We start from the raw sequence: 27,450 nt of genomic DNA, 5'->3' as shown, positions 1-27,450 counted from the left end.
CAACTCAAGAAAAGATGCTCAGTATAATTAGACATTAACACATGATAATTAAAAGTGTAATGGAATATTAGTATTTATTTGAATGCCTAAATTAAATTATTCTTTAAATTGGTAAACCAATTGCCTACAAAGATATAAAGCAACTGAAATTCTCACATATTGATTGTTTGGAGGAAAAATTTTGCAGACACTTTGAAAGACCTGTGGTAATTTTCACCTACTATGTATGCACAATTTAGCAATACCACTACTTACTTCACAGGAAATAAAAATTTATGTTCATACAAAAATCTTTGTATAAACTATTATAATAGTTTCATTAATAATTGCTAGTATGCCAACTATTCTTAAATTAGTAAATAAATAAACTATCTGTTGTTTTTCTATTCAATGAATTACCACTCAGAGATAAAGGAAAAAGACATACTGATACAGTCACTGTAAGTGATTCTCAAATGTCTTGTGCTAATTAAAAAAATCCAGACTCACAATACTACATACTGTATAAATTCATTCGTATGACAATCTGGATAAAAAGACACCACTATACTGATAGAATGCCAATTAGTGGGGCCCTAAGAGTTGGGAATAAAAGTGGTGGTAAATTCTCCCAGGACAGGTAAGAATTTTGAGGGAAGATGATTATGATTATGTTAGGGGCTATATGACTACATACATTGCCTTAACTTCTAAAAAAGTTCATCAAAAGTAATCGAATAATTTTATATGTATAAGTAATGTCTCAGTAATTAACAGAATTTTAATGTAGCTTTATTACTTCATAGTAAGCCACGAATTACTCAAATTGTTTTAGATGGAAGTTTTTCAAAACGTTCAATTTCAGACTATATATTTTTATTTGATTTTATTATATTAAAAATACTATTTTTAGAGCAGTTTTGGGTTAACAGCAACATTAAGTGGAAGGTGCAGAGATTTCCCGTGTGTCCCTGCCTCCAGTCAGGAATAGCTTTCCCGCTATCAACTTCTTGCACGACTGTGGTCCATTTGTTAGAGCTGATGGACCGGCACTGCCATATCATTATCATTCAGTCTTTAGTTTACATTAGGGGACAATATTGGTTTTGTAAGTTCTGTGGGGTTGTACAAATGGATGGTGACATATATCCATCATATCCATATCATAAAGAGTAGTGGCACTGCCCTAAAAATCCTACATGCTCCCACTACCAACGCCTGGAAAGCACTGACCTCCTTTATTGCTCCATAGCTTTGCCTGTTCCAGAAGGGCACATAGTTGAAATCATACAGCAGGCAGCCTTTTTAGAATGGCTTCTCTCATTTAGTAATAAGCATTTTCGTTTTCTCCATGTCCTTGCATGGCATGTTAGTGCTCATTTCCTGTTAGTACTAAATGATATTCCACTATTGGAATGAACCACAATTTATTCATTCATTTATAGAAAAAATTCTTGGTTGTTTCCAAGTTTTGAGAATTATGATGAAAGCTGTTATGAACAACTATGTACAGATTTTTGTTGGGACATAAATTTTTAATTCTTCTGCGTAATACCATGGAGCAGGGGTAGTCAACCTTTTCATACCTACTGCCCACTTTTGTATCTGTTAGTAGTAAAATTTTCTAACCGCCCACCGGTTCACAGTAATGGTGATTTATAAAGTAGGGAAGTAACTTTACTTTATAAAATTTATAAAGCTGAGTTACAGCAAGTTAAAGCATATAATAATAATTACTTACCAAGTACTTTATGTCGCATTTTTGCTAAGTTTGGCAGAATAAATCTTTATAAAACAACTTACTATAGTTAGATCTATCTTTTTATTTATATAAATACTTTGGTTGCTCTGCTACCGCCCACCATGAAAGCTGGAATGCCCAGGAGTGGGCAGTAGGGACCAGGTTGACTACCACTGCCATGGAGCATAATTGCAGGATCAGACAGTAAGAGTGTACATAATTCTGTAAGAAGCTGCCAAACTGCCTTTCAAAGCAGCTGTACCATTTTGCCAAAGTGTCACTAGCAATGAAAGAGATCCTGATGCTTCACTTCCTGGCCAGCATTTTGTGCTGTCAGTGTTCTGGATTTTATCCATTTTAATAATACGCAATAATAGCTCATTGCTTCAATTTGCATCTTTTTGAAGACATATGTTGTGGATTATTATGTGTTTATTTTGTTTAAGAGTACAGAATTTCATTAAATAAAAATAGATACGTATTATTAGAAGAATTTCCTCAATAAATAAGTGAAATAATTTATAATCAGTACACTAATCTCTTCTTTCTCACACACAAAAAATCACTGTTGCTGAACTCTAAACCATTTGGAAATTCTGCAAATTTGTTTTATACTTTCAGCTATCTACAGATGCTTCCTAAATTACTAGAATTCTGTATTTCTGGATTTTAATTTAATGCTGTTGAACTATGTCAATATATTTCACCATAAAAAGTTTTGCCCCTGCTTTATAATGGAACATTAAATAAAAAATGACTGACTTTTAAAGGGGAAAACATATATTGATGGCCATTTATAAATCTTAAGTAGTCTAACGTTTTAAACTGAGGAATGAAATAGAGGCAGAGGCGGGGTCACAGGGAGCAGAGGGACAGCAGTCAGAGGGATAAGGGGATGGGAATCAGAGAAGGTGAAGGGATTAGTAAATTATATATACATAACCCATAGATACAGATAACAGGACAGCAAATCCCAGACGGAAGGCAGGAGGGAGTCAGGGGGAAGGGGACAAAGGGGGTGTAAAGGGGGACGAGGGGTTTGGGGTGAGGTGTTATATTGAGTGGGAAACTCGAATCCATGTTAACACAATAAACTTAAATTAATAAAAATTATAAAAAATAATTAATACATTTTGAGACAGATATATGCCCATGCAAATCTTTTCAGAGTGAATCCACATGCATATAATTTCTCTGTGGGAGGCTTTTCTTCAAATAAATGAAATATTTGTATATTACACATATTTGGGTTAGAAGAGAAAAGAAAAGAACTGGTATAAGATAAAAGGGCGCAAGTGATGTGATGTTTTGGACATGGAAAATAACTGGTTTTCTACGTTGGCCAACATGACCTTAAATCCCTGGCATTATTCCTATAATTATGTTATTTTACACTGTAAAGAGATTTTGTAAGTGTTATTAAGGTTACAATGCTTTTGACCTTCTGATAGAAAGATTATCCAGATGGGCCTAAACTATTTAAGCCACTAAGAGTAGAGAGAATTTTCTTTGGCTGATAGCTATGGTTATAGTAAAAATAATGTTGCAACTGAGAAAAAAATGACAAAAGATAATATTTTGTGACCCTAGATCAGTAGTCCCCAACCCCTCGGGCCACAGACTGGTACCGGTCCGTGGGCCATTTTGGTACCGGTCCACAGAGAAAGAATAAATAACTTACATTATTTCCATTTTATTTATATTTAATTCTGAACGATGTTTTCTTTTAAAAAAAATGACCACATTCCCTCTGTTATATCCGTCTAAGACTCACTCTTGATGCTTGTCTCGGTCACGTGATACATTTATCCATCCCACCCTAAAGGCCCGTCCGTGAAAATATTTTCTAACATTAAACCGGTCTGTGGCCCAAAAAAGGTTGGGGACCGCTGCCTTAGATGGCTGGCTTAGTGGTAGAGCATCAGCCCCACGTGCAGATGTTCTGGGTTTGATTCCCGATCAGGGCATACAAGAGATGCCATCTACTTCTCCTCCCCTTCACCTTTCTCTTTCTCCCTCTCACTCTTTCCCTCCTACACTCATGGCTCGATTGATTGATTCTAGTGCATTGGCTCTGGGCTGTGAGGAAGGCTCTGTGGAGCTTCTGCCTCAGTTGCTAAAAATTAGCTCAGTTTGAGTGGCCTCAAATGGGCAGAACATCAGCCCTAAATGGGGGTTGCTGGGTGGATCCCAGTAGGGGCACATGTGGGAGTCTATCTCCCCTCCTCTCACATGGATAAAGAGAGTATTTTGTTGTTGGATTAGGAAATGGTTATCTTTAGGTGGAAGGGACTTGAGAGCAGTCTGTAAGAGCTGAAGGTGTTCCCTGGCTCATAACCAGCAAGAGAACAGGGACCTGGGTCCTGCTACTGCTTATATCTGTATTCTGCCACAACCTGAACAGAACCTTTTTGACAAGAACCCAGCTAGCTGCCATCTTGATTTCAGCTTAGTGAGATTCAAAGCAGAAAACCTAGTGCAGCTCACCTGGAATTCTGACCTACAGAGCTGTAAGATAATATACTGATATTGTCTCAAGCATCTTGGTGTGGGCTATTTAGTTAAGTATCAATAGAAAACTAATATTAATATTTTAATAGTGAAAAGAAACAGGAGATTGAGGATTCAAAATCTTTTTCTAACAGAGGAAAAATAAAAAAAAACAATCAACAAAACAGTAGAAATTGTGACAAGCACATTGACTCTACTATTATCCTTTAGACTTTCTGAAAGTTACATTAATATAGCTATTTAATTTGAACAGTATTTATATTCTAATACTTTTATTTTACTTTTTAGTTTCCAATGAAACACCCCACACATATTATACACCATTTATTTTAAAATCATAAAAGATGAAGTGTTTAGACAAATTCTATTTCTCACAGCACTTGAAAGAAAAAGACAGGGTACAAGATATAGCTTTGAATGTCCTTTATTGTACTTGAAAATAAGAAAAATGTAATATGTAAAATGTATAGAAAGTAGTTGATAGACCAAAAGATAGTTCGTTTAAAATAAAGTAATATTGTTTCTTTTATTTTTAGTTATTTTTCTTTCAACAAAATAGAGAATAGATTTTAAAAGGTCAATTATTAAGGTGAGGTTCAAATGCAAATCTCATGTTGATTATCACATTTTTGAAAATACACTGTACAATGAATTTTAAAAAATAATACAGAGGATGACGTCAGAGTAATGGCGGGGTAGGAAGCGATACCGATAAATCTCCCCCAAAACTCAACAAGATCTTCAACCAGAAACAGAAAAACCTATACTTGGAGCTTCCAGATGCTTCGCAATACACCCAAAGGTATGATTGAGTGAAAAATTGGCTAAATATATAACCAAACCCCGAAGGAAATAGGGAGTAAGAAATGCTCCGCCTTCCTCACTAACCTAAACAGGGCGGCTTTCTCTGGTAACTGTGAATATAGAAACAGAGGCGGGCAAAGGGGGTGAATACAAACGGCCGATCCAGGCTGTGGCACGGAGATCCAAGCCGAGGAAAATCTGATCCTGTGGCAACCCGGGCAATACAAGCTAACACTCGCGCCAAACCCAAACAAAGAAAGACAAGCGGCGCGGCCATTTTACCCGGTCTCCTGGCTGGTGCGCAGTTAGTGGGCGAGAGATTTCTTCCTAGGCCCCGGGAGTCAGTGCCCGTGTTGCCTCACGGAGAGACAGGGTCAGAGGCCTTTCTGTGGGCCGAGGGCAGAGTCTCTGGGCAGCCCCAGCGCCCTGGGAAAGCCACGCACGGGAGGGAGTGAGAACTAATTCCAATGGTGGAGATTTTCCTTGCCGAGGGTGTTTCACTCAGAGGGAAAGCGGCCGGCCTCATATCCTGGTTTGCGCGCGCAGATAAGGAGTGAGCGATTCCTCCGAGTGCCTCGGCAGTGCGCGCCCATGTCATCGCACAGAGGAGCAGAGTCAGGGGCCTTTGTGTGGGCCAAAGCGGAATCTCGGGCCGCCCCAGCGCCTTGCAAAAGCCACGCACGGGGACAGAGCGAGACTCAATTCCAACGCTGCAACTTTTCCCTGCGGTCGGGGGGTTTCACTCAGAGCGTGAGACTGCTGGCCGGATATCCTGGTCTGCGCGCGCAGCCAGTGAGTGAGAGTTTTCTCCAAGCACCCCGGAAGTGGGCACCCGCTTGTGTTACCGGACAGAGTGGCAGAGCCAGAGGTCTGTGAGTGGGTGGAAAGCCCGCCTGATTATGCTAGCAGCTCTGACTGACTGAGCCTTACCCAGAGCCCTGTGCTGAGCGGAAATAGAGTGGGGAGTTGCCAGCTCTTTGAGCCTCTTACTATCCAGGCAGAGGCAGCAGCAACCCCATAGCTGGATTATCAGGCTACTAATTGAGGAAGGAAAGACTAGGAGAAAGGCTCCAGGAACACGGACTCTCTCACTGTCGGAGCCTATAAATGCTAATAGCCTCGACTGCCAACGAGACTAAAGCACAATACATGACATTGCCATAGAGACTTATCAACTGCAAACCTCCACCTGAGCGTGGCAAAGGGGCAAAACCCGGGGTACAGAGTCACCGACCAGGAAGAGGGAGAGAAAAGAAAAAGCAAGAAGATAACCTCTCAAAATCAAGAATAATCTGCAGACTTTATAACCTATCCCATTTTATTATATTTGTTCGTTTGTTTCTCTTATCTTCATTCTTGATACTTTTTTTATTTCCTCCTCCAATTTGGCCGATTAACTCTCTACCGGTCTTACTCTCTCCTCTCCTTGAACTACACTACCCATAAGTGTTACATCTCCCATTATCTTTTCTCTTCTCTTCCTTTCTCTCTATGAGGGTTGCACTCCAAAACCCTTAACTCTCTCTCTCTCTCTCTCCTTTCTTTTTTCTTCTTTTAGTGGTTCCCTCTTTTTTTTTCTCTCTCTCTCTCTTTCTTTTCTCCCTCTATATTAGTTTCTTCCTTTTTCCTTTACATCTCCTCTCATTCAAACCTCAATAACAAACAAATTATCTTATCTGGGACTCAAACTTATGTTTGTGGCATTTTGGGGGGTTTTTACTTCACCTTTTTAACTCACTAGCAGTGCTCCCATCCCTGGCTCTCCATATTATCTAGTTCTTGTTCCACTAAATACAATAGTAATTTTTTAATTTGTCCCCCCATTTTTCCGTTTTCCTCTTAATCCTCTCATCATAACTCTTAGACAACCAACACCTAAAAGCAAATCATTTTATTCTTGACCCAAATTTTTTTCCTTATTTGCTTTTTGTGGGTCCATACGCTCTTTTTTTCTTTTTTCTTTCTTTTTTTTTTTTTTTGCCCCTTTATTACTTTTCCCCAATTCAGGCCCTCCATCACAGGCATTGTTTGTTATAATTCACAGTCCACCACAAGATTTTATCAAGAAAGAGGGGAGAGGAGAGGAGAGGAAAAAAGGAGGGGGGGAATAATTTCCTTTTTTTTTTTTTTTTTTTTTTGGTTTGTTTTTTAAATTTTTATTTTATTTTATTTTTCTTTATTTCATTATTAATTTTTTTTTAAAAAAACAACTCTTTTCGATTTTTTTTATTATTTTTTTAAACTTTTTATTCTTTATTAAATCTCATTAATACTATCAACAAAACCACCCTCAGATGCCATTAAGGAAGAGAAAATCAAATATCATGGATACAAAAGAAAGAGAGGTAACACAGATAGATGAGAAAAAATCTATGGAGAAAAAATTTAATATATTGGAAACCTTGGAGCTAAATGACAGAGAATTCAAGATAGAAATCCTAAAATCCTCCGAGATATACAAGAAAACACAGAAAGGCAATTTAGGGAGCTCAGAAAACAACTCAATGAACACAAAGAATATATGTCCAAGGAAATTGAAACTATAAAAACAAATCAAACAGAGATGAAAAACTCAATTCACGAGCTGAAAAACGAAGTAACAAGCTTAGCTAATAGAACAGGTCAGATAGAAGAGAGGATTAGTGAAATAGAAGACAAGCAACTTGAGGCACAACAGAGAGAAGAAGAAAGAGACTCAAAAATTAAAAAAAATGAGATAGCCCTACAAGAATTATCTGACTCCATCAAAAAGAATAACATAAGAATAATAGGTATATCAGAGGGAGAAGAGAGAGAAAATGGAATGGAGAACATACTCAAACAAATAATAGATGAGAACTTCCCAAGCCTGTGGAAAGAACTAAAGCCTCAAGTTCAAGAAGCAAACAGAACTCCAAGTTTTCTTAACCCCAACAAACCTACTCCAAGGCATATCATAATGAAATTGACACAAACCAACAGCAAAGAAAAAATTCTCAAGGCAGCCAGGGAAAAGAAGAATACAACATATAAAGGAAGGCCCATTAGATTATCATCAGATTTCTCAGCAGAAACTCTACAAGCTAGAAGAGAGTGGACCCCAATATTTAAAGTCCTGAAAGAGAGGAACTTTCAGCCACGAATACTATACCCATCAAAGCTATCCTTCAAATATGAAGGAGAAATAAAAACATTCACAGATACAGAAAAGATGAGGGAATTTATCATCAGAAAACCCCCACTCCAGGAATTACTAAAGGGGGTTCTCCAATCAGATACAAAGAACAAAAAAAAACAGAGCCACAAGTAAAAGCTCCAAGAAGAACACAATAAAACCAAATTTAAACTGTGACAACAACAAAAAGAAAGAGGGGGAGAAGATGGAGATTAACAGTAGCAAAGGACGATGGAGTGCAAAAGTACTCACAAAATAGTTCGCTACAATGAACAGGGTAGGGACCCTTTTCATTACTCAAAGGTAACCACCATTGAAAAAACCACCACAGAAGCACATGAGATAAAAAAGATAGCAACAGAGGAAAGATGTATGGGATACAACCAAATAAAAACAAAAGATAGAAAAACAAAAGAGAAGGATCAAACAAGACACAAAACTAACAGAAAGCAAGATATAAAATGGCAATAGGAAACTCACAAGTATCAATAATTACATTAAATGTAAACGGATTAAACTCACCAATAAAAAGGCACAGAGTAGCAGAAAGGATTAAAAAAGAAAATCCAACTGTATGCTGCCTACAGGAAACTCATCTAAGTAACAAGGATAAAAACAAATTCAAAGTGAAAGGCTGGAAAACAATACTAAAAGAAAATAACATCGAAAAACAAGCAAGTGTAGCAATACTCATATCGGATAATGCTGACTACAAGACAGGAAAAGTACTCAGAGACAAAAATGGCCATTTCATAATGGCTAAGGGGACACTGAATCAAGAAGACATAACAATTCTTAATATATATGCACCAAACCAAGGAGCACCAAAATATATAAGACAGCTACTTATTGATCTTAAAACAAAAACTGACAAAAATACAATCATACTTGGAGACCTCAATACACCGCTGACGGCTCTAGATCGGTCATCCAAACAGAGAATCAACAAAGACATAGTGGCCTTAAACAAAACACTAGAGCACCTGGATATGATAGACATCTACAGGACATTTCATCCCAAAGTGACTGAGTATACATTTTTCTCCAGTGTACATGGATCGTTCTCAAGAATTGACCATATGTTGGGCCACAAAAACAACATCAGCAAATTCAGAAAAATTGAAGTTGTACGAAGCATATTTTCTGATCATAAAGCCTTGAAACTAGAATTCAACTGCAAAAAAGAGGAAAAAAATCCCAAAAAAATGTGGAAACTAAACAACATACTTTTAAAAAATGAATGGGTCAAAGAAGAAATAAGTGCAGAGATCAAAAAATATATACAGACTAATGAAAATGACAATACGACATATCAGAATCTATGGGATGCAGCAAAAGCAGTGATAAGAGGGAAGTTCATATCACTTCAGGCATATATGAACAAACAAGAGAGAGCCCAAGTGAACCACTTAACTTCACACATTAAGGAACTAGAAAAAGAAGAACAAAGACAACCCAAAACCAGCCGAAGAAAGGAGATAATAAAAATCAGAGCAGAAATAAATGAATTAGAGAACAGAAAAACTATAGAAAAAATTAATAGAACAAGGAGCTGGTTCTTTGAAAAGATCAACAAAATTGACAAACCCTTGGCAAGACTTACCAAGGAAAAAAGAGAAAGAACTCATATAAACAAAATCCAAAATGAAAGAGGAGAAATCACCACGGACACCGTAGATATACAAAGAATTATTGTAGAATACTATGAAAAACTTTATGCTACTAAATTCAACAACCTAGAAGAAATGGATAAATTCCTAGAAAAATACAACCTTCCTAGACTGAGTCAAGAAGAAGCAGAAAGCCTAAACAGACCTATCAGTAGAGAAGAAATAGAAAAAACCATTAAAAACCTCCCCAAAAATAAAAGTCCAGGCCCTGACGGCTATACCAGCGAATTTTATCAAACATTCAAAGAAGACTTGGTTCCTATTCTACTCAAAGTCTTCCAAAAAATTGAAGAAGAAGCAATACTTCCAAACACATTTTACGAAGCCAACATAACCCTCATACCAAAACCAGGCAAGGATGGCACAAAAAAAGAAAACTACAGACCAATATCTCTAATGAATACAGATGCTAAAATACTAAACAAAATACTAGCATATCGAATACAACAACATATTAAAAAAATAATACATCATGATCAAGTGGGATTCATCCCAGAATCTCAAGGATGGTTCAACATACGTAAAACGGTTAATGTAATACACCATATCAACAAAACAAAGAACAAAAACCACATGATCTTATCAATAGATGCAGAAAAGGCTTTCGATAAAATACAACACAATTTTATGTTTAAGACTCTCAACAAAATGGGTATAGAAGGAAAATATCTCAACATGATAAAGGCCATATATGATAAACCATCAGCTAACATCATATTAAATGGCACTAAACTGAAGGCTTTCCCCCTTAAATCAGGAACAAGACAGGGTTGTCCACTCTCTCCACTCTTATTTAATGTGGTACTAGAGGTTCTAGCCAGAGCAATCAGACAAGACAAAGAAATAAAAGGCATCCATATCGGAAAAGAAGAAGTAAAGGTATCACTTTTTGCAGATGATATGATACTATACATCGAAAACCCCAAAGAATCCACAAAAAGACTACTAGAAACAATAAGCCAATACAGTAAGGTCGCAGGATACAAAATTAACATACAGAAGTCAATAGCCTTTCTATATGCCAACAATGAAACAACTGAGAAGGAACTCAAAAGAATAATCCCCTTCACGATTGCAACAAAAAAAATAAAATACTTAGGAATAAACATAACAAAGAATGTAAAGGACTTATATAATGAAAACTATAAACCATTGTTAAGGGAAATCGAAAAAGATATAATTAGATGGAAGAATATACCTTGTTCTTGGCTAGGAAGAATAAATATAATCAAGATGGCTATATTACCCAAAGCAATATACAAATTTAATGCAATTCCCATCAAACTTCCAATGACATTTTTTAAAGAAATAGAGCAAAAAATCATCAGATTTATATGGAACTATAAAAAACCCCGAATAGCCAAAGCAATCCTAAAGAAAAAGAATGAAGCTGGGGGCATTTCAATACCTGACTTCAAACTCTATTATAGGGCCACGACAATCAAAACAGCATGGTATTGGCAGAAAAATAGACACTCAGACCAATGGAACAGAATAGAAAGTCCAGAAATAAAACCACATATATATAGACAAATAATTTTTGATAAAGGGGCCAACAACACACAATGGAGAAAAGAAAGCCTCTTCAATAAATGGTGCTGGGAAAACTGGAAAGCCACATGCAAAAGAATGAAACTGGACTACAGTCTCTCCCCCTGTACAAAAATTAACTCAAAATGGATCAAAGATCTAAACATAAGACCTGAAACAATTAAGTACATAGAAGAAGACATAGGTACTCAACTCAGGGACCTGGGTTTTAAAGAGCATTTTATGAATTTGACTCCAATGGCAAGAGAAGTGAAGGCAAAAATTAATGAATGGGACTACATCAGACTAAGAAGTTTTTGCTCAGCAAGAGAAACTGATAACAAAATAAACAGAAAGCCAACTAAATGGGAAATGATTTTTTCAAACGACAGCTCAGATAAGGGCCTAATATCCAAAATATACAAAGAACTCATAAAACTCAACAACAAACAAACAAACAATCCAATAAAAAAATGGGAAGAGGATATGAATAGACACTTCTCCCAGGAAGAAATACAAATGGCCAACAGATATATGAAAAGATGCTCATCTTCTTTAGCTATTAGAGAAATGCAAATCAAAACGGCAATGAGATACCACCTCACACCTGTTCGATTAGCTGTTATTAGCAAGTCAGGTAACAGCAAATGTTGGAGAGGCTGTGGAGAAAAAGGAACCCTCATCCACTGTTGGTGGGAATGTAAAGTAGTACAACCATTTTGGAAGAAAGTATGGTGGTTCCTCAAAAAACTGAAAATAGAACTACCTTATGACCCAGCAATCCCTCTACTGGGTATATATCCCAAAAACTCAGAAACATTGATACGTAAAGACACATGCAGCCCCATGTTTATTGCAGCATTGTTCACAGTGGCCAGGACATGGAAACAACCAAAAAGCCCATCAATAGATGACTGGATAAAGAAGATGTGGCACATATACACTATGGAATACTACTCAGCCATAAGAAATGATGACATCGGAACATTTACAGCAAAATGGTGGGATCTTGATAACATGATACGAAGCGAAATAAGTAAATCAGAAAAAAACAGGAACTGTATTATTCCATACGTAGGTGGGACATAATAGTGAAACTAAGAGACATTTATAAGAGTGTGGTGGTTACGGGGGGGAGGGGGGAATGGGAGAGGGATAGGGGGTGGGGAGGGGCACAAAGAAAACAAGATAGAAGGTGACAGAGGACAATCTGACTTTGGGTGGTGGGTATGCAACATAATTGAATGACAAGATAACCTGGACTTGTTATCTTTGAATATATGTATCCTGATTTATTGATGTCACCCCATTAAAAAAATAAAATTATATAAAAAAAATAATAATAATACAAAATACACAGAACCATCTATTGAATAGGATTTGGAAGAAAAAGATCTATCAAGTGTAATGCCATATTTTGCAGATGGGAAGGAGTCTACCAAAAAAATGAGACCTTTCCAAAAGCCTGACTCATATACACTCAGGTTGAGAAGAAACAGTGTATAAAAAGATGTACCCTCTACTATCAGTCCTTGAATTTGGGAATAATCTAATATTCCATACCTCTTGCAGAAGCTGTAGCTACATTATAGATGTGTGAGAAGCCAAACCCCAGAGGGGATGACTTTCACTACAGGTCAGGACTTTCACTAACTTCCCTTCAGTGGAACCAAATAATTCATAACAAGTATGTCTTAGCTTCTATGTAAATTCACTGATGTTGAAACTCTCATACCCAGTGGGTTACTAAAAATTCATGGGAGCTAACAAAATGCAGTCACCACCTTGGCTTATTTTTTCACTGATTTTTTTTTACTATTTTAATGTTAGTTTTTTTACACACTATATATTTACAGTTGTTTTAATCCCACACAGGATGAATGTTCTTTTTTAAAATTTGTCATTCTTTTACACATGAAAATATAAGCACTTACTCAGAAAGTTCAAGATGCTAACTATTATTATATCTTTGAAATTTATATGAATAAGCTAGCATTTCTTTTAAGCTAGCATATGTTACCCATATGAACAGTGATATGGTGAGATTTCACAGATATTTTAAGAAAAAACAAAGAACAAATGGGTCGTCTAGTCCTCAAAAGTGGTGTTTCTGTGGGTAATAGAGTTGAATATCACCATACAAGATATCTTTCTGTGACTTTATACTTCAATGCCATAGATACGCAGTTTATTATGGGTGAAGTAAATAATTGCATAGCTTGTATTATCTGCCCATTTCAGTTCTAGAAGCTTGGGGTCTTTAATCTCATTTGATAAAATACTTAAAATATCTTTTCTGTTAACTATCTATTATACCTTCCCTATACAATTTATAACAGTGTGACAAACTATATACCCCATACCATGTCTCTGTCCTATTTTTCTCTATTTATAAATTAATTTTGAGGGTTTTTTTTTACCCATAACATATGTATTACATAAAATCAATGCAAAAATGTATTGACTAAAACAATGTACAACTGTAGTATACTACAACTATAGTATACTGCTCCTATACTTTTTGTTGTTATAACAAATAAAATACTATGTATATAAAAATAATAAGTATGTAGTCTTATTTGGCTGTTATAATTTTAGGAACAATGCAAAATGAACAAAGAAAACTTGAAGAAATTATTTTTTAATATTTTGGGAATAAATGAATGCCTGGAAATTACACTAAAATACTGATCTAGCAGGATTTATTCCTTGCAGATAATTAAACATTACAACAATGCAACTGTACATCAAAGTTAACAAAATTAATGCTTTCAGAAATGTTTCCCTTTTTCTTGTTAACACGCATTTGAACATTTCTTGAACCTTTCAAATAATGACAACTTAAAAGAGGAAAATGCGATAGAGAGGAAATAAAATGGTTCTATTTACCTGTAGCATCATAATTTAGTTTTATCTTTTATTTTTGCAATATTTTACAATTTAAATATATATGAGACCAACTGATATTTATAAATATAAACCTCATTATCTCCTTTGCAATTAATACACTGACATACATAGAAAGCTGGTTAAGTAAATATGTATATGAGGTAAAATTGAAAGAAAAGCAGGTTTATAAAATCAAAATCCAATCTAGGTAGATACTAACTGTATCAGAAAACATAAAAAAGAATTCAAGTGCATATTTTATAAATGGCCCTAATATATGTGCAAAGATATTTAGAATATTTAATTAAACATATGTTCAAAGTGAATCTCCTCTACAACATGTTAAAAATATTGATGCTACCTTAGCCAGATAGCTCGGTGGGTTAGAGCATTGTCCTTCTACACAAAGATCGATGGTTTGATCCCGGGTCAGGGAACATAGAGAAACAAATTGACGTTTCTGTCTTTCTCTCTCTCTTCGTTCCTCTATAGAAGCAATAAAATAAATTAAAAAATACTGATGCTATCTCAGGTTGCATTGAAATAAACTAAGTTATTAAATGTTTATGATGCATGAGCCACAGCACATTGCAATTCACTGCATTAAATCAATTAATTCTCAAATCAAATTCAGGCTGAAACCAGTGTCCCCATGGGAAGCTCCTGAAACTAAGGCATAGTGAATTTCTGTAATTTTCCTTGAAGAAAACGATCATTTCCTATTGTTTATTTTTTTCGCCATATATACAAATGTAGAATGATTGACATAAAGTTAGGTATACACAAATATTTTTGAAAGACTGGATTGCTGAGAAAAATATAGACATGAGCAAGAATACTTCAATGATACAGATAATATCATGATAATTAATAACTGATAGATATTTTTCATAAAGAATTCTCAATATATCTATAAGAATAAACATATAAAAAAGAAGAAAGAAAATCTTAGAACTATATTACCACCTATCAGGAATGTTGCAGAAAGAATTTATATAAAATTATTTCATTATGGTATTTATTTTATGTTATGAAGTATGAAATAATACATTAAAATAATATATAAACTATCTCAAAATAAATGAAAAATTTATAGATTTATTTGTTAGAATCATTGTTGTCTTCTGTAGTGGAAATTATTTTCTGTGTAAGTTTTATGCTGGAAAATAAATTGTTAAATAACCAATATATATTTATACTTTATTGTATGAAAATGGTTTAACTTTAAAATACAGTAGTTCATAAATATTCATATAGTGGCTGTGTTCAATGATATTCTTTGTAGGATAGAGTACTAAAGTTACCTGATAGTTTAATAAATGTTTCTTCCTATCAGCAATTTTCAATTATGTTAGTTAGACAACAACAGCATGTGTACACAAATAGAATTCAGTGTTACTGTTTAAGTCACTATAAGTATCCATTAAAAAATGCAAATTATTTTGATCGTCTAATTTTCTAAGCTTAGGAAATATATAAATTATGAATAGAAAGAGATATAGGAGACTTACATAAAAAACAGGTATTCTAAAAATATAAATCATTTGCTCATGGAAATACATGGGTTATTGGAGAAGAAAGCAAGAGAAAGTTGACCAAAAAGAAAAATGTGATTATATAATGGAGAAATATCATTATGGCAATGAAAGTTTAAGAAAAGCTTGTATAATATAACCCCTTATATTTTAAATATCAAGCAATAAGATGTTGTGACACAGTATGTAATACACAGAACAGTTATTAGTACATAAAACATTGCATTGTTATGTAGGATGAATTATGAAAAAAAAAATGTCTATCTTATTTAAATTAATGAGAAAAATTAAGGAAGATGTAATAATAATCTTGAACAAAAGTTAAAAAACATCCATCACATATTTTACAAAAAAAATGTTTTGATAGCTCATCTTATTGATAAATGAAAGAAAATAATCAAATATATCTCCCAGTCTGCTCCACTACAGTAGGTAAAATATTACAACATAGGTCAGTGAAGAACACATGATTACATATTATTTCAAGAGAAAGCTATGACTGTTGTAAGCACTGTTAAAACATTTAAGAACGTTGTTTTGTAAGCAGATAAAAGTGGATCTTGGTCAATTATTGAAAAATTAATTTGATTCAAACCAATCTCCTAAAAGCAAATTGATTTTTTCCAAAATGTTTGCATCCAAAGAAAACTAGAATAGATCAATATCACAAAAACTGTAATAGGTATGAGATAAGATATACAAAAAGGAAGGGCACAGAATTGAAAAAGAGAGACTATTAAGAGTTTTTAATAGGTTATTATATTTAATGAAAGAGTTATTTGTGTCTTTGTTTTCAATTTCTGTTGAATGATTGGGAAAATATACAAAGAGAGAGAAATACATAACAAAGAAAAATAATGCAGCCTCAAGTAACTCATTAATTAAAATTACAGTATGAATTGGCATTTAAATATTTTTATTAAATATTTTTTAGAAGAACTAAAACAGTGACCAAATAAAATTAGAACAGATTCATAGACACAGTGAATAGACTGATGGTTGACAGAGGAGAGAAGGGTTGGAGGACTGAGTGAAAAAGTTTAAAAAGTACAAATTGGTAGTTACAATATAGTCATAGGGATGTAAAGTAGAGCATAAGAAATATAGTTGATAACTGTACTGTGCCAGGTGGGTACTGGAAATATCAGGAAGAATACTTTGTAAAGTATGTGCTTGTCTAACTATTATTCTCTACACCTAAACCTAATAAAAAATAATATTGAATGTAAAATGTAACTGAAAATTACATTTAAAAAACAGATAATCAATTTTATTATAGTTTTGCATTCTTAAATTTGGATAAAATATGCTCCCATTTTAGAATTAGCAATGAAGACTTTGCTATAAAAATGTTATCCCTCAAAAATGAATTAATAAGTCACAAAAATAAAGAAATAAAATTGAATACAATAAGTTTAATATAATATTAATAATATATATAAAATGATTCACGTATTTCATAAGAAATACTTGTGAGTGTGTGTGTTTTAAAATATGCACACACACACATACATAAACTAGTTTGGATAATCCAGATTAACACAAACACAGAAATAATATTCAAAGTAATTAAACTATTTAAATATTATAAATAATTTATATAACATTATTTGCCAGCTTAAAATCACAAATGTATGCACATATTTATATTATTTTACTAAAGGAAAAAGATCTCCATATCTTTGTACTCTGTATCCTGTATTACAAAGTTTGATATCTTTGAATGTCCTCAAATTGATAAATATTTTAATTTTATATTAAAATCTTATTGATAATTGTTCTCTCCTTAATGTGGCTGATATTTCAAACAGGCATTCTCACGCATTCCATCTACAACAAGAACTTATTTATTATGTTAGATCACCATTTTAGTCGCAATTTTCTTTCTCTAATTAGCCATATGACATACACAATAATACAAATAATAGTTTAAACATATTTTTGGATATTTAGTTGTATCAATAATAACAAAGCTAATCAAAAATCACAAAAAACTTTTTCATTTTCCCTCAAAATTAAAGCTGGTTTATTGATTTATTTGGAAAAATGACAAGGACTTTGTCAATTTAAAAACATAAACTTAAATATGTAAGATGGGACTAATGATCAGAAAGAAATGCCTGGGTAGTTACAAATTAAGAAACTTTGTAGGCAATATATTTTATTTTCACTGTGAACTTTGAAGTGATACTATGACATTCTCTGTGCATCAATGTGTGGTGTTTTTATGCACTTATGAAAGCATTTGAATATATATGTTTTAAATATTTTCACCGGGACTTATAAATTGACAGAAAGTTCTCATTAACACTCTATTCATTTATATGATTCTCATTAGTATTAAGAAAACATACAAGATAATAATGACCTCTCATTTATTTTAAATATTTCTGTAGTCTTGTAGGGCATTAGATCACTATCATCAAAAGACCTGCTATATTAATTTAAAATGTAAATGCTATTCATTTAATTAATAAGAGATAATGTCTATCAAGAATGGCTGCAGAGAATTATAGTCAGTACTATATAAAATAATAAAATACATCTGCTTAGCTCAGTTTTGAATAAAAATAAATGACAATCAAAGAGGTCGATGTGGTTTAAATGATCTGTGAATGAAAGGGATTTGCTTAAATAGTTGAAAAGTCTCATAAAAAATGTTTCTTAATTAATTGTTAAAAATAAGAAATGAAGGTGACTGCAAGGTTCACCATCATTCTGTTCCCTGAGTGGGTAACACTCAGTCAGGAAGCATTCATCCCAGTACAAACATTTGTTTTCTGTATTAACACTGCCTACCTAGAAACAAATATTTTAGTAATAGCAATCAGTTTCAAACTAGTCTACTTTGCTATAATTAACCATAATTGTTTGTGAGACTATATTTAAACAAGAAATACATTAATATACCCCAAACTGAAATACTAAATATAATTCCTTTTTCACTCTGTGTTTATACAGGCATTCAAACAGTAGAACAACTAAATATTCAGAACAGAATATTACAGCAAGCTTGGCTCATGCAATCTTTTGTAATAGTCACTTTACTTGAAAAAAAAGAGAAAAGCATGCATTAGTGAAAAAAAATTGGTATATTACAATAATGTGATGTGTATGTGTGTGTGTGTGTGTATGAAGAATAAGGTTATAGAATAAAAAGGGAAAAAACACCCCAAAATTATTTCACCTGTGTGTTCATTATACAGCAAATATTTACAAAGTGCTTACTCAATGCTAGGCCTTATAGAAGTACAGCAAATACATTGGTAGAAAACAAATCCAAGGTGAAAACAAACCAAAAAAAACAATCAGAATCAATTTCTATCTTCGGATCTCAGTGGCTAGGTATACGTGGAGATCTGAGTGGGGCTTGAGAATCTGCGTGTCTAACAGTATCCCAGGCGTTGCTGACGCTGTTGGTCCAGAGGTCCAGTAATTTGACAAGTATTGAAATGGGAACATGAGCACATGTACAAGTCACATAGGAAAGGAAATATAAAAAATGTGTGTGTGTGTGAATTAGCTAAAGAGGGATAGCGTAGATTTCCCTAAAGGTCTGGGAACAAAAAGATATCATGTTGGTAAACTCAATAAATATATTGGAGTTTATTAAAAATATTAAATATTGTTTTCAGATAAAAAATAAAAACAATTTGATGGCTTAAAGCAAATAAATACTGCATATGTGTTATATTTTCAGTATAAAAAACATATAGCAAATATTTTAGTGAGAAGAGGAAAGTATATTAAATGACCAGCATATCTTCATAGATTTCATGAAACAAACACTTGTTATAAAGGCGGACAAAAAATGGAAGCCAACAGTTTAGGTTAACAGCATTCAAGGTTGGTGAGATACACTTTGTATAAATATGAAGAAAATTATTGTGAGTTTGAAATTACCAATATTTATGAAAAGCATTTTGAGATTTATATACCTTTGGAAGCCCATTCTAGAACCTCTGCTCAACTGCTAATATAGAAAATCAAATAAAATTTATATTTTATTGATGAAGAGATGATAATATTTTACAAATGGTGTGGTTCTGTGTTCCTGGTTTATATTCAGAACTTTGGTGATTTTTAAGCTTTTCTTTTTTCTTAAATGCATTGGAGTGACATTGGTTAATAATATTATAGAGGTTTCAAGTGTAAAATTTTTTGATAGATGCTCTTCATGTTGCATTGCGTGCCCAACACCCAAAGTCAAATCATCTTTCATCACCATATATTTGTAATCATTGAATAACTCATGTATAAACTAAAGTTAATCAGAATTGTGAGAAGAAATATAAATTACCAGATACTACTTGTGGTTGTATCTTTAGATACTGAATCCAAAAATCACTATAAAATGATTTACTAAAATATTTCTTTTAATTAACTCAAATAACTCCAGTTTTCTGTGTTCTACTTTTTCATTTAGATTTTACAATCATGTCTTAACCCTATTATCAGAATAATGTTTAAAACACTAGAATTTTCTATGCAACAGATTTTCCTATTTTTAACGCATGTAACCATTAGAATATGGCTGTTAGAGAGGTATGTTATAAACTAATTTACTTATTTATTTAAGAGAGAGAAGGAGAAACATCGATTTGTTGTTCTAATTGTTTATTCATTTATTGGTTGATTCTTGTACGTGCCCTCAAAGGGATTGAACCCAGGACCTTGTTGTATTGGGACAACCTTCTAACCAACAGAACTATACCTCCAGGGGAGAGCTACTATTATTATCCATTTTACATTAAAAAGTTATCTTTTAACAGTTGAGATTACTTGCCCAAATTCACATAGTTAGAAAGTAGGTAAGTCAAGGGTTCAAGGCAGTCTGATGTCACAGTCATTATACAAGTGACACCATTAACAAGGAAACTTATTTAAGCAAATCATATATCCCAGGATTCTCAGAAAACAACATGGAGGCCCTGGTTGGGTAAATCATTTGATAAAGTGTCCTCCTCGTGCACTGAGGTTGTTGATTCTACCATAGAAAGGCCACATATATGAATATACAACTAAATGAAACAACTAAGTGGAAAAACAAACTGATGTTTTTCTCTCCCTCTCAAATAAATGGAATTAAAAAAAAAAGAAAACTATATAGAAAATGAAGAGGAAGAAGGAAGAATTTTCTAAATTACAGCTTCTATATTTTTATTTTTTTACTTTTCCTGAGGTGACAACAACAGAGGTAATACTAAACACACAAGGTTACACTAGTGAAACTGGCAACAAACAGTAAGTCACTTCAATGGCAGAAAATAAAAAATGGTCTTCAGAAGGATATGCACATATGAGAGTTCAGCACATTTAAAGGTTGACTTTGCAAAATAAAGAAAGCATATAGAATTGTTTTTCTTTTTACTACAGGAAATAAAACATTGTTGCAAAAATAAGTAGGTGATTATTTGTAATTTGTCTAAAAGTTTGGTTTCTATGATAAACTAATTATCTTTTATTTTCAAAAGTGTTTTGAATTTCTCTTTTCCAAAATTTTGCTTCAGGTGGAAGTTTTCATTGTGGTATGATTATTGTATATATTATTATGTATTATTTAATGTATGCATTTTTATTGTATTATTGATATATGTAATGATTAAGCAGTCTTTTTTAATCCTTTAGCAGGTAAAAATTGTTTTATTCAGTTCTTAGTTTTCATTTTTTTATTATGTTACTGAAAAGTTTTTGAATATTGTGTCCAGAGTCTAATCAACAATAAATATAGTGTTTTATTTTGGAATAGACCTGACATTTGCTTTCAAACATGAGTGTTGGAAAAATTGCAGCTTGAATTATAGCCAAGTGATGGAAGGTGGGTTCTTTGAAATGGGATGGAAAATTTTAACACCCGATGTGAGAAGGTGTGGCTCATTACACAAGCATGTCTGAAGAAAGTGTGTGCTCACATTTTGTGTATTCAGTTGGATGCAGTATTGTATTCACCTAATACGTTTTTTATGGATGAAAGTGTATCAATAAACACAAATTGGCATTATGCAAAAATTGTTCTTTAATATTTATATATCAATCGCTTTGAAATACATTTGTGTTTATAAAACAAGCTTGATAGCTGAATTTACTGTATTTCAAATTTCTAAATCACCACTGGTCACACTGTCACAGAGAAACAGGAATTTATAATTAAAAGTAGAGATATCACAAATATCTTCCTCATCACAGCCACTTAATCAAGAATTGCCTAAGGCTCATAATGAGAACTTGCAAAGGCCATTGTGTGAGGAATTAAACAAAGGATGAAATTGTATAGTTTAACTATCTAGAAAACTATATTATTTTAATAGACATTATTACACATGTCTATCAAATAAAGTAGTAATATATAGTTTTTAATTAAATTTATTGTGGTGACATTGGTTAATAAGATTATTTAAGTTTCAAGTGTAGATTTCTATGATCTATTGCATTGTGCGCCCACCACCCAAAAGAAAATTTTATTCTGTCAGCATATATTTGAAAAAATGGAAAGCTTTGCTAATTTCAATTTGTAAAAGGCTATTACCTAAGAAGAAAAAATAATTCAGTGTGCATAAAAGTAGTTTAAAAAATTTCTTTAAATATAATTTGGTTAAGAGAAGAAATGATACCAACAATATTGAAAGAGGAGTTGATTATATAACCCTAAGTATTGTAAACTATAAGTTTATATCTAGATTTCTAAGCTACAGAGAACTTTATTCAGCAGTATGTAAAATTCTTTGAAAATACAAAACACTCCAAAAAAAAAGAAGGGCATTGTAAAACAGCACTTGATCATCATTGAAGTTTAGAGGGTTTATAAACAACATTTTTAAAATTAAGATTTAAGCCTGACCTGTGGTGGCACAGTGGATAAAGTGTCAAGCTGGAATGCTGAGGTCGCCGGTTTGAAAACCTGGGCTTTCCTGGTCAAGGAGCATATGGGCTTCCTGGTCCTCCCCCACCTCTCTCTCTTTTTCTCTCTCTCTCCCCTCTCTAAAAATGAATAAAATCTTTAAAAAGATTATAAAATTAAGATTCAAAATATATAATTATGTTAACAGCAATTCCATTACTGTTTGTTACATTCTAACAACCGTTTTTTACTACACCTTTATAAATAGTAAAGATAAACTATAGTTTTCCATTTCAAAGATTAAATATTCTTCAAAATTGGGTACAATAATTTAAATTAAGCCCTGGCCAGTTAGCTTAGTCAGTTAGACTGTGTCTTCTCCAGGTGCCAAGGTTGAGGGCTAGATCCCCAGGCAGGGCAATAATGGGAAGCAACCACTGAATACACAACTAAGTGAAACAACTAATGAATGTTTCCCTCTTTCTCTTTTCCTTTCTCTGTCTCTCTAGAATTTTAATTGTGCAGGATTTTATTATTTCACTATAATTAATAAGTTTTACTTCCCTTCATACCCATTCCTGAAAAATCTGAGTATCTTACTTAGACCAGTTACTTTCATCTTTCCCAAACAATGCTTATATTTTGCTAATAAACTAAGGATTATAAGAATTAAAAATAAAATTGGAGGTGCCTCTAAGAAATATTACCAGGAAAAAAAAAGCTGAAGCTGAGCAAACTGGGTCAAGTTCCACTCCAAATGTTCTCTAATCCATCTCAGCTCGAGAACAGTTTCCCACATTCTTGTTCTGCACACTTTACATGTATATACATGCACAAAAATATTCACACAAGCCCAGTTTCTACGTATAAGAAAGAATTTCAAACATATCAATTGGTCTAGTGTCCTCAACAGTTAGTAGAAGGACATGTTTAACATTTTGAGGCCATTTCCTCAAGCTGCATGTTCTCGTCACAACCAACCACTTTTATAAATTCTGTTTGAGCAATGGTGACAGAAATATATAGAAGATGTAACCAAAACCTTATTTAAGAAACTGAATAAAATAACTAATGATATAAAATGTTATTATTATATATAAAGTATAAAATAACTTAGTTATATACATATATATAAGTAACTTAGTTATATAAATAACAGTTACATAAAATAACTAAGATAATTTTGTCAATTCCTTATATATTTTGGATTCATAAATTATCTGACAATAAGATAATACAGAAAATAATTGGGATATATTTTAAGGCTGAGTTAGAAAGTCCTAAAGAAGGTAAAATATAAACTTTGATACCTATTTAGTATTCTTGAGCCCATATTTCCCTAGCTTAACAGTCACCTTGCTGCAGTCCCTAGTAAATAGTTTCTCAAGTCAATTCATAATTAATCTGGGTATGTATAGTAATCTTTATCTTTTACTTTTACTTGCCTACTATATTCTCTGACCCCGTGTGAGAGATGAATGCTAATGGATGGACATTGAATTTTAATGAACATTATTGAATACAGGAATGACAAAGTCAAATATGTATGGTGAGCTTGACCAGATGGTGATGCAGTGGACAGAGCATCGGACTGGGACGCAGAGGACTCAGATTTGAGACCCCAAGGTCGCCAGCTTGAGCACAGGCTCATATGATTTGAGCAAGGCTCACTAGCTTGAGCCCAAGATCTCTGGCTTGAGCAAAGGGTCACTCAGTCTGCTGTAGCCCCACGGTCAAGGCACATATGAGAAAGCAATCACTGAGAAACTAAGGTGCTACAAAAAAGAACTGATGCTTCTCGACTCTCTCTCTTCCTGTCTGTCTGTCTTTATCTGCCCCTCTCTCTGTCCCTCTCTTTGTTTCTCTCTCTGTCTCTGTCACACACACACACACACACACACACACACACACACACACACATATACAAATGTATAATGAATGACAATGTAATAAGATTAGGCTTACCCTGGCTAGTTGGCTCAGTGGTAGAGTGTCGGCCTGGCATGTGGATATCCCAGGTTCTAAACTCAATCAGTAAACACAGAAGAAGGCCCTGGCCGGTTGGCTCAGCGGTAGAGCGTCGGCCTGGCGTGCGAAGGACCCGGGTTCGATTCCTGGCCAGGGCACATAGGAGAAGCTCCCATTTGCTTCTCCACCCCCCCTCCTTCCTCTCTGTCTCTCTCTTCCCCTCCCGCAGCCAAGGCTCCATTGGAGCAAAGATGGCCCAGGCGCTGGGGTTGGCTCCTTGGCCTCTGCTCCAGGCGCTGGAGTGGCTCTGGTAGCGGCAGAGCAATGCCCCGGGGGGCAGAGCATTGCCCCCTGGTGGGCAGAGCATCGCCCCTGGTGGGTGTGCCGGGTGGATCCCGGTCGGGCACATGCAGGAGTCTGTCTGACTGTCTCTCCCCGTTTCCAGCTTCAGGAAAAAAAAACACACACACACACAGAAGTGACTATCTGCTATTCCATCCCCCCCCCTTCTCTCTTTCTCTTTCTCTTCCTCTCCCATAGTCATGGCTCATTGGTTAAAGCATATTGTCCCGGGCCCTGAAAATGGCTCCATGGAACTTCTGCCTCAGGCACTAAAAACAGCTCAGTTAGGAACATGGGCTCCCAGCTGGGTAGATCACTGGCCCCAGATGGGAGTTGCCAGGTAGATTCTAGATGGGGTGCATGCAAGAGTCTTTCTCTCTATCCCCCCTCCTCTAACTTGGAAAAAGAAGAAAGAAAAAAATGATTAGTCTCAGGTAGAAAATGCCTAGAAGAAAAATGACGTTAAGAGAAAAGGTTATCTTGCTACATCTTGAAGACAGTACTGGACAGCACTTAGAACAGTGACTGAAACAGGGAGGAGTTCATATAATTAGTGCTGAAAACTGTTGTCCTGTTATTGCTCTTGACTGCCTATTGTAAAATACAATACCTTTTCCCTGGTGTGTGACTGCATCTACACACTTATTCCTGCTTGTGTGAAAGGGCTGCGGGGTAGAGTTATACTTGAGGTTTGTCTGTGTGCATAGAAAATAAGCAGCAATCTGCTGAAAAAATACACTCATGATTATTAATTTATCTACATTGACCCTCTGTCTCCAAACTAATGATTTGTTTATCGAACAAGTACACACTAAGGGCATAAATTGTGGTTATGTTATATCTTTGCTACAAAGGACAATATTTAAAATATCACTTCAGTGTTAAATCTAAGGAAGCAAGGCTCTTGAATATTAAGTATCATCTTATGAGTTGGAAAGAGACCAAATGAATGATTAGTGATCTGCTTATTCAACAGAAATAGCTCTTCTATATTCTACTGCATGTAAAATTTAAAACCCATTAAAAGTCTAAAAATGTATGAGGATTTTTTGCCTGACATACAATCAGTTATAAAAATAGTCATAAAATTGCAATTATTGTTCCAAAGTTCACTGACAATGACACATGGGATTGTCCCACACAAAGGTTTCCACATTGCAATCAGCATCCTGGGGCTGCAATCAGGAACTGGTTAGTACTCTCCAGGTTGACATTTCTGATAACTTCAACTCTAAGAGTCCAAGTCAGAATTTATTGCAAGCACCGCACACAGCAAATTTTGACTGCAACTACACCCAAATTTAAGTATCCTTATGTGTGTGAGGAGCATAAACTATTTCCAGAACTTTATTCATCTTTAATATCAGCAATCAAAAGATGGAATATAGCCCAGAAATGGAAGTCAAAATAAGGTTGGCTATATTCTTCTGTTTACTTACTATAAAATAATATTAAATATTCGGAAACTTATTTTTAATATGCATTGCAAGATGATTTTACTGCAATTAAATCATAATAATAATTCATTGATATATACAAAGATTTATATGAATGTGTCTTTGACAGTGTGTGTGTAATCTTTTTTTAATATTCATAACTGACAGGGAATGAGGCTAGATACTGTTGTTTCCATTTTATTGGGGAGAAAACAAGTTCAAGGTCATATGTTGATGTAATTGAACACATGAGGAGTATAGAAAAAATCTTACTCTGTCATCTAAATTGGGATATTCTCTCCTTTACAAACTCCTGTTTCCCATAGCTCACCAGTGATATATTCTTTTCTAGCTGAGGTATAGACTTCAGAAAAAAATACTAGTATCACATCTCATTCTTGTAACTGTCCTTTAAATTGGAACCCTAGAAACAAATTCAAGTCTTAAGTTTTTATTGGAATATAAGGAGTCTTATTAACCTACAGTTTTACATATCTCTGTGAAAAACACTGTTTAACTGCTAAAAGTAAAACCAACTGTTTTATTTAATAGATTACAAAAATTAGGTAAGTATAGACCACTTATGAGTGTTTCAGTTAACCATACTAAATTACTCATTTTGATGTAACCACATTTTCAGTACCATATAAATATCTTACAGAGTGAGAAAGTCTCATTATTTGTTCTGATCTAAAAATTGTCTGATAGGGTGCAGTAGTCACAATTTCATGGATTTTAATTAATTTTTAAACATAACATTAACTCAAGTATAGTTCTTTGTCATCTCTCCAGGGCTTTCATGTAAATAAATTTGTCAAAATACTCTTTTTAAACCTTGTATCCTCATTTGGAGGTTAAAAATATATTCATAAGTAACCTAGAATGAATTGTAAGTGTCAGGATACTTTATTTGCAGAAATACGCTGCAGAGCGTATAGGGATATATCATAACTAACCTAAGAGTTAGTGACACAGAAGGCTGAATTTGTCTAAATACTGTCACCAATGACAATATTTTTCAGTTGAGCCCTGTTTTAAAATGATTTATCATCT

General features: G+C 34.0%; 1 protein-coding gene across 3 annotated transcripts in view; it reads right to left on the bottom strand.

The window, feature by feature from the left end:
• Window positions 1-27,450, bottom strand: part of CDH18 (cadherin 18) — a 706,139-nt gene that overhangs the window by 160,236 nt on the left and 518,453 nt on the right. The window lies entirely within an intron of this gene.

Source organism: Saccopteryx leptura, chromosome 1 (genome assembly GCF_036850995.1).
Source record: "Saccopteryx leptura isolate mSacLep1 chromosome 1, mSacLep1_pri_phased_curated, whole genome shotgun sequence".
Taxonomy (NCBI): domain Eukaryota; kingdom Metazoa; phylum Chordata; class Mammalia; order Chiroptera; family Emballonuridae; genus Saccopteryx; species Saccopteryx leptura.
The sequence above is the reverse complement of the archived record's forward strand: the minus strand, read 5'-3'. Positions and strand labels throughout refer to the sequence as shown.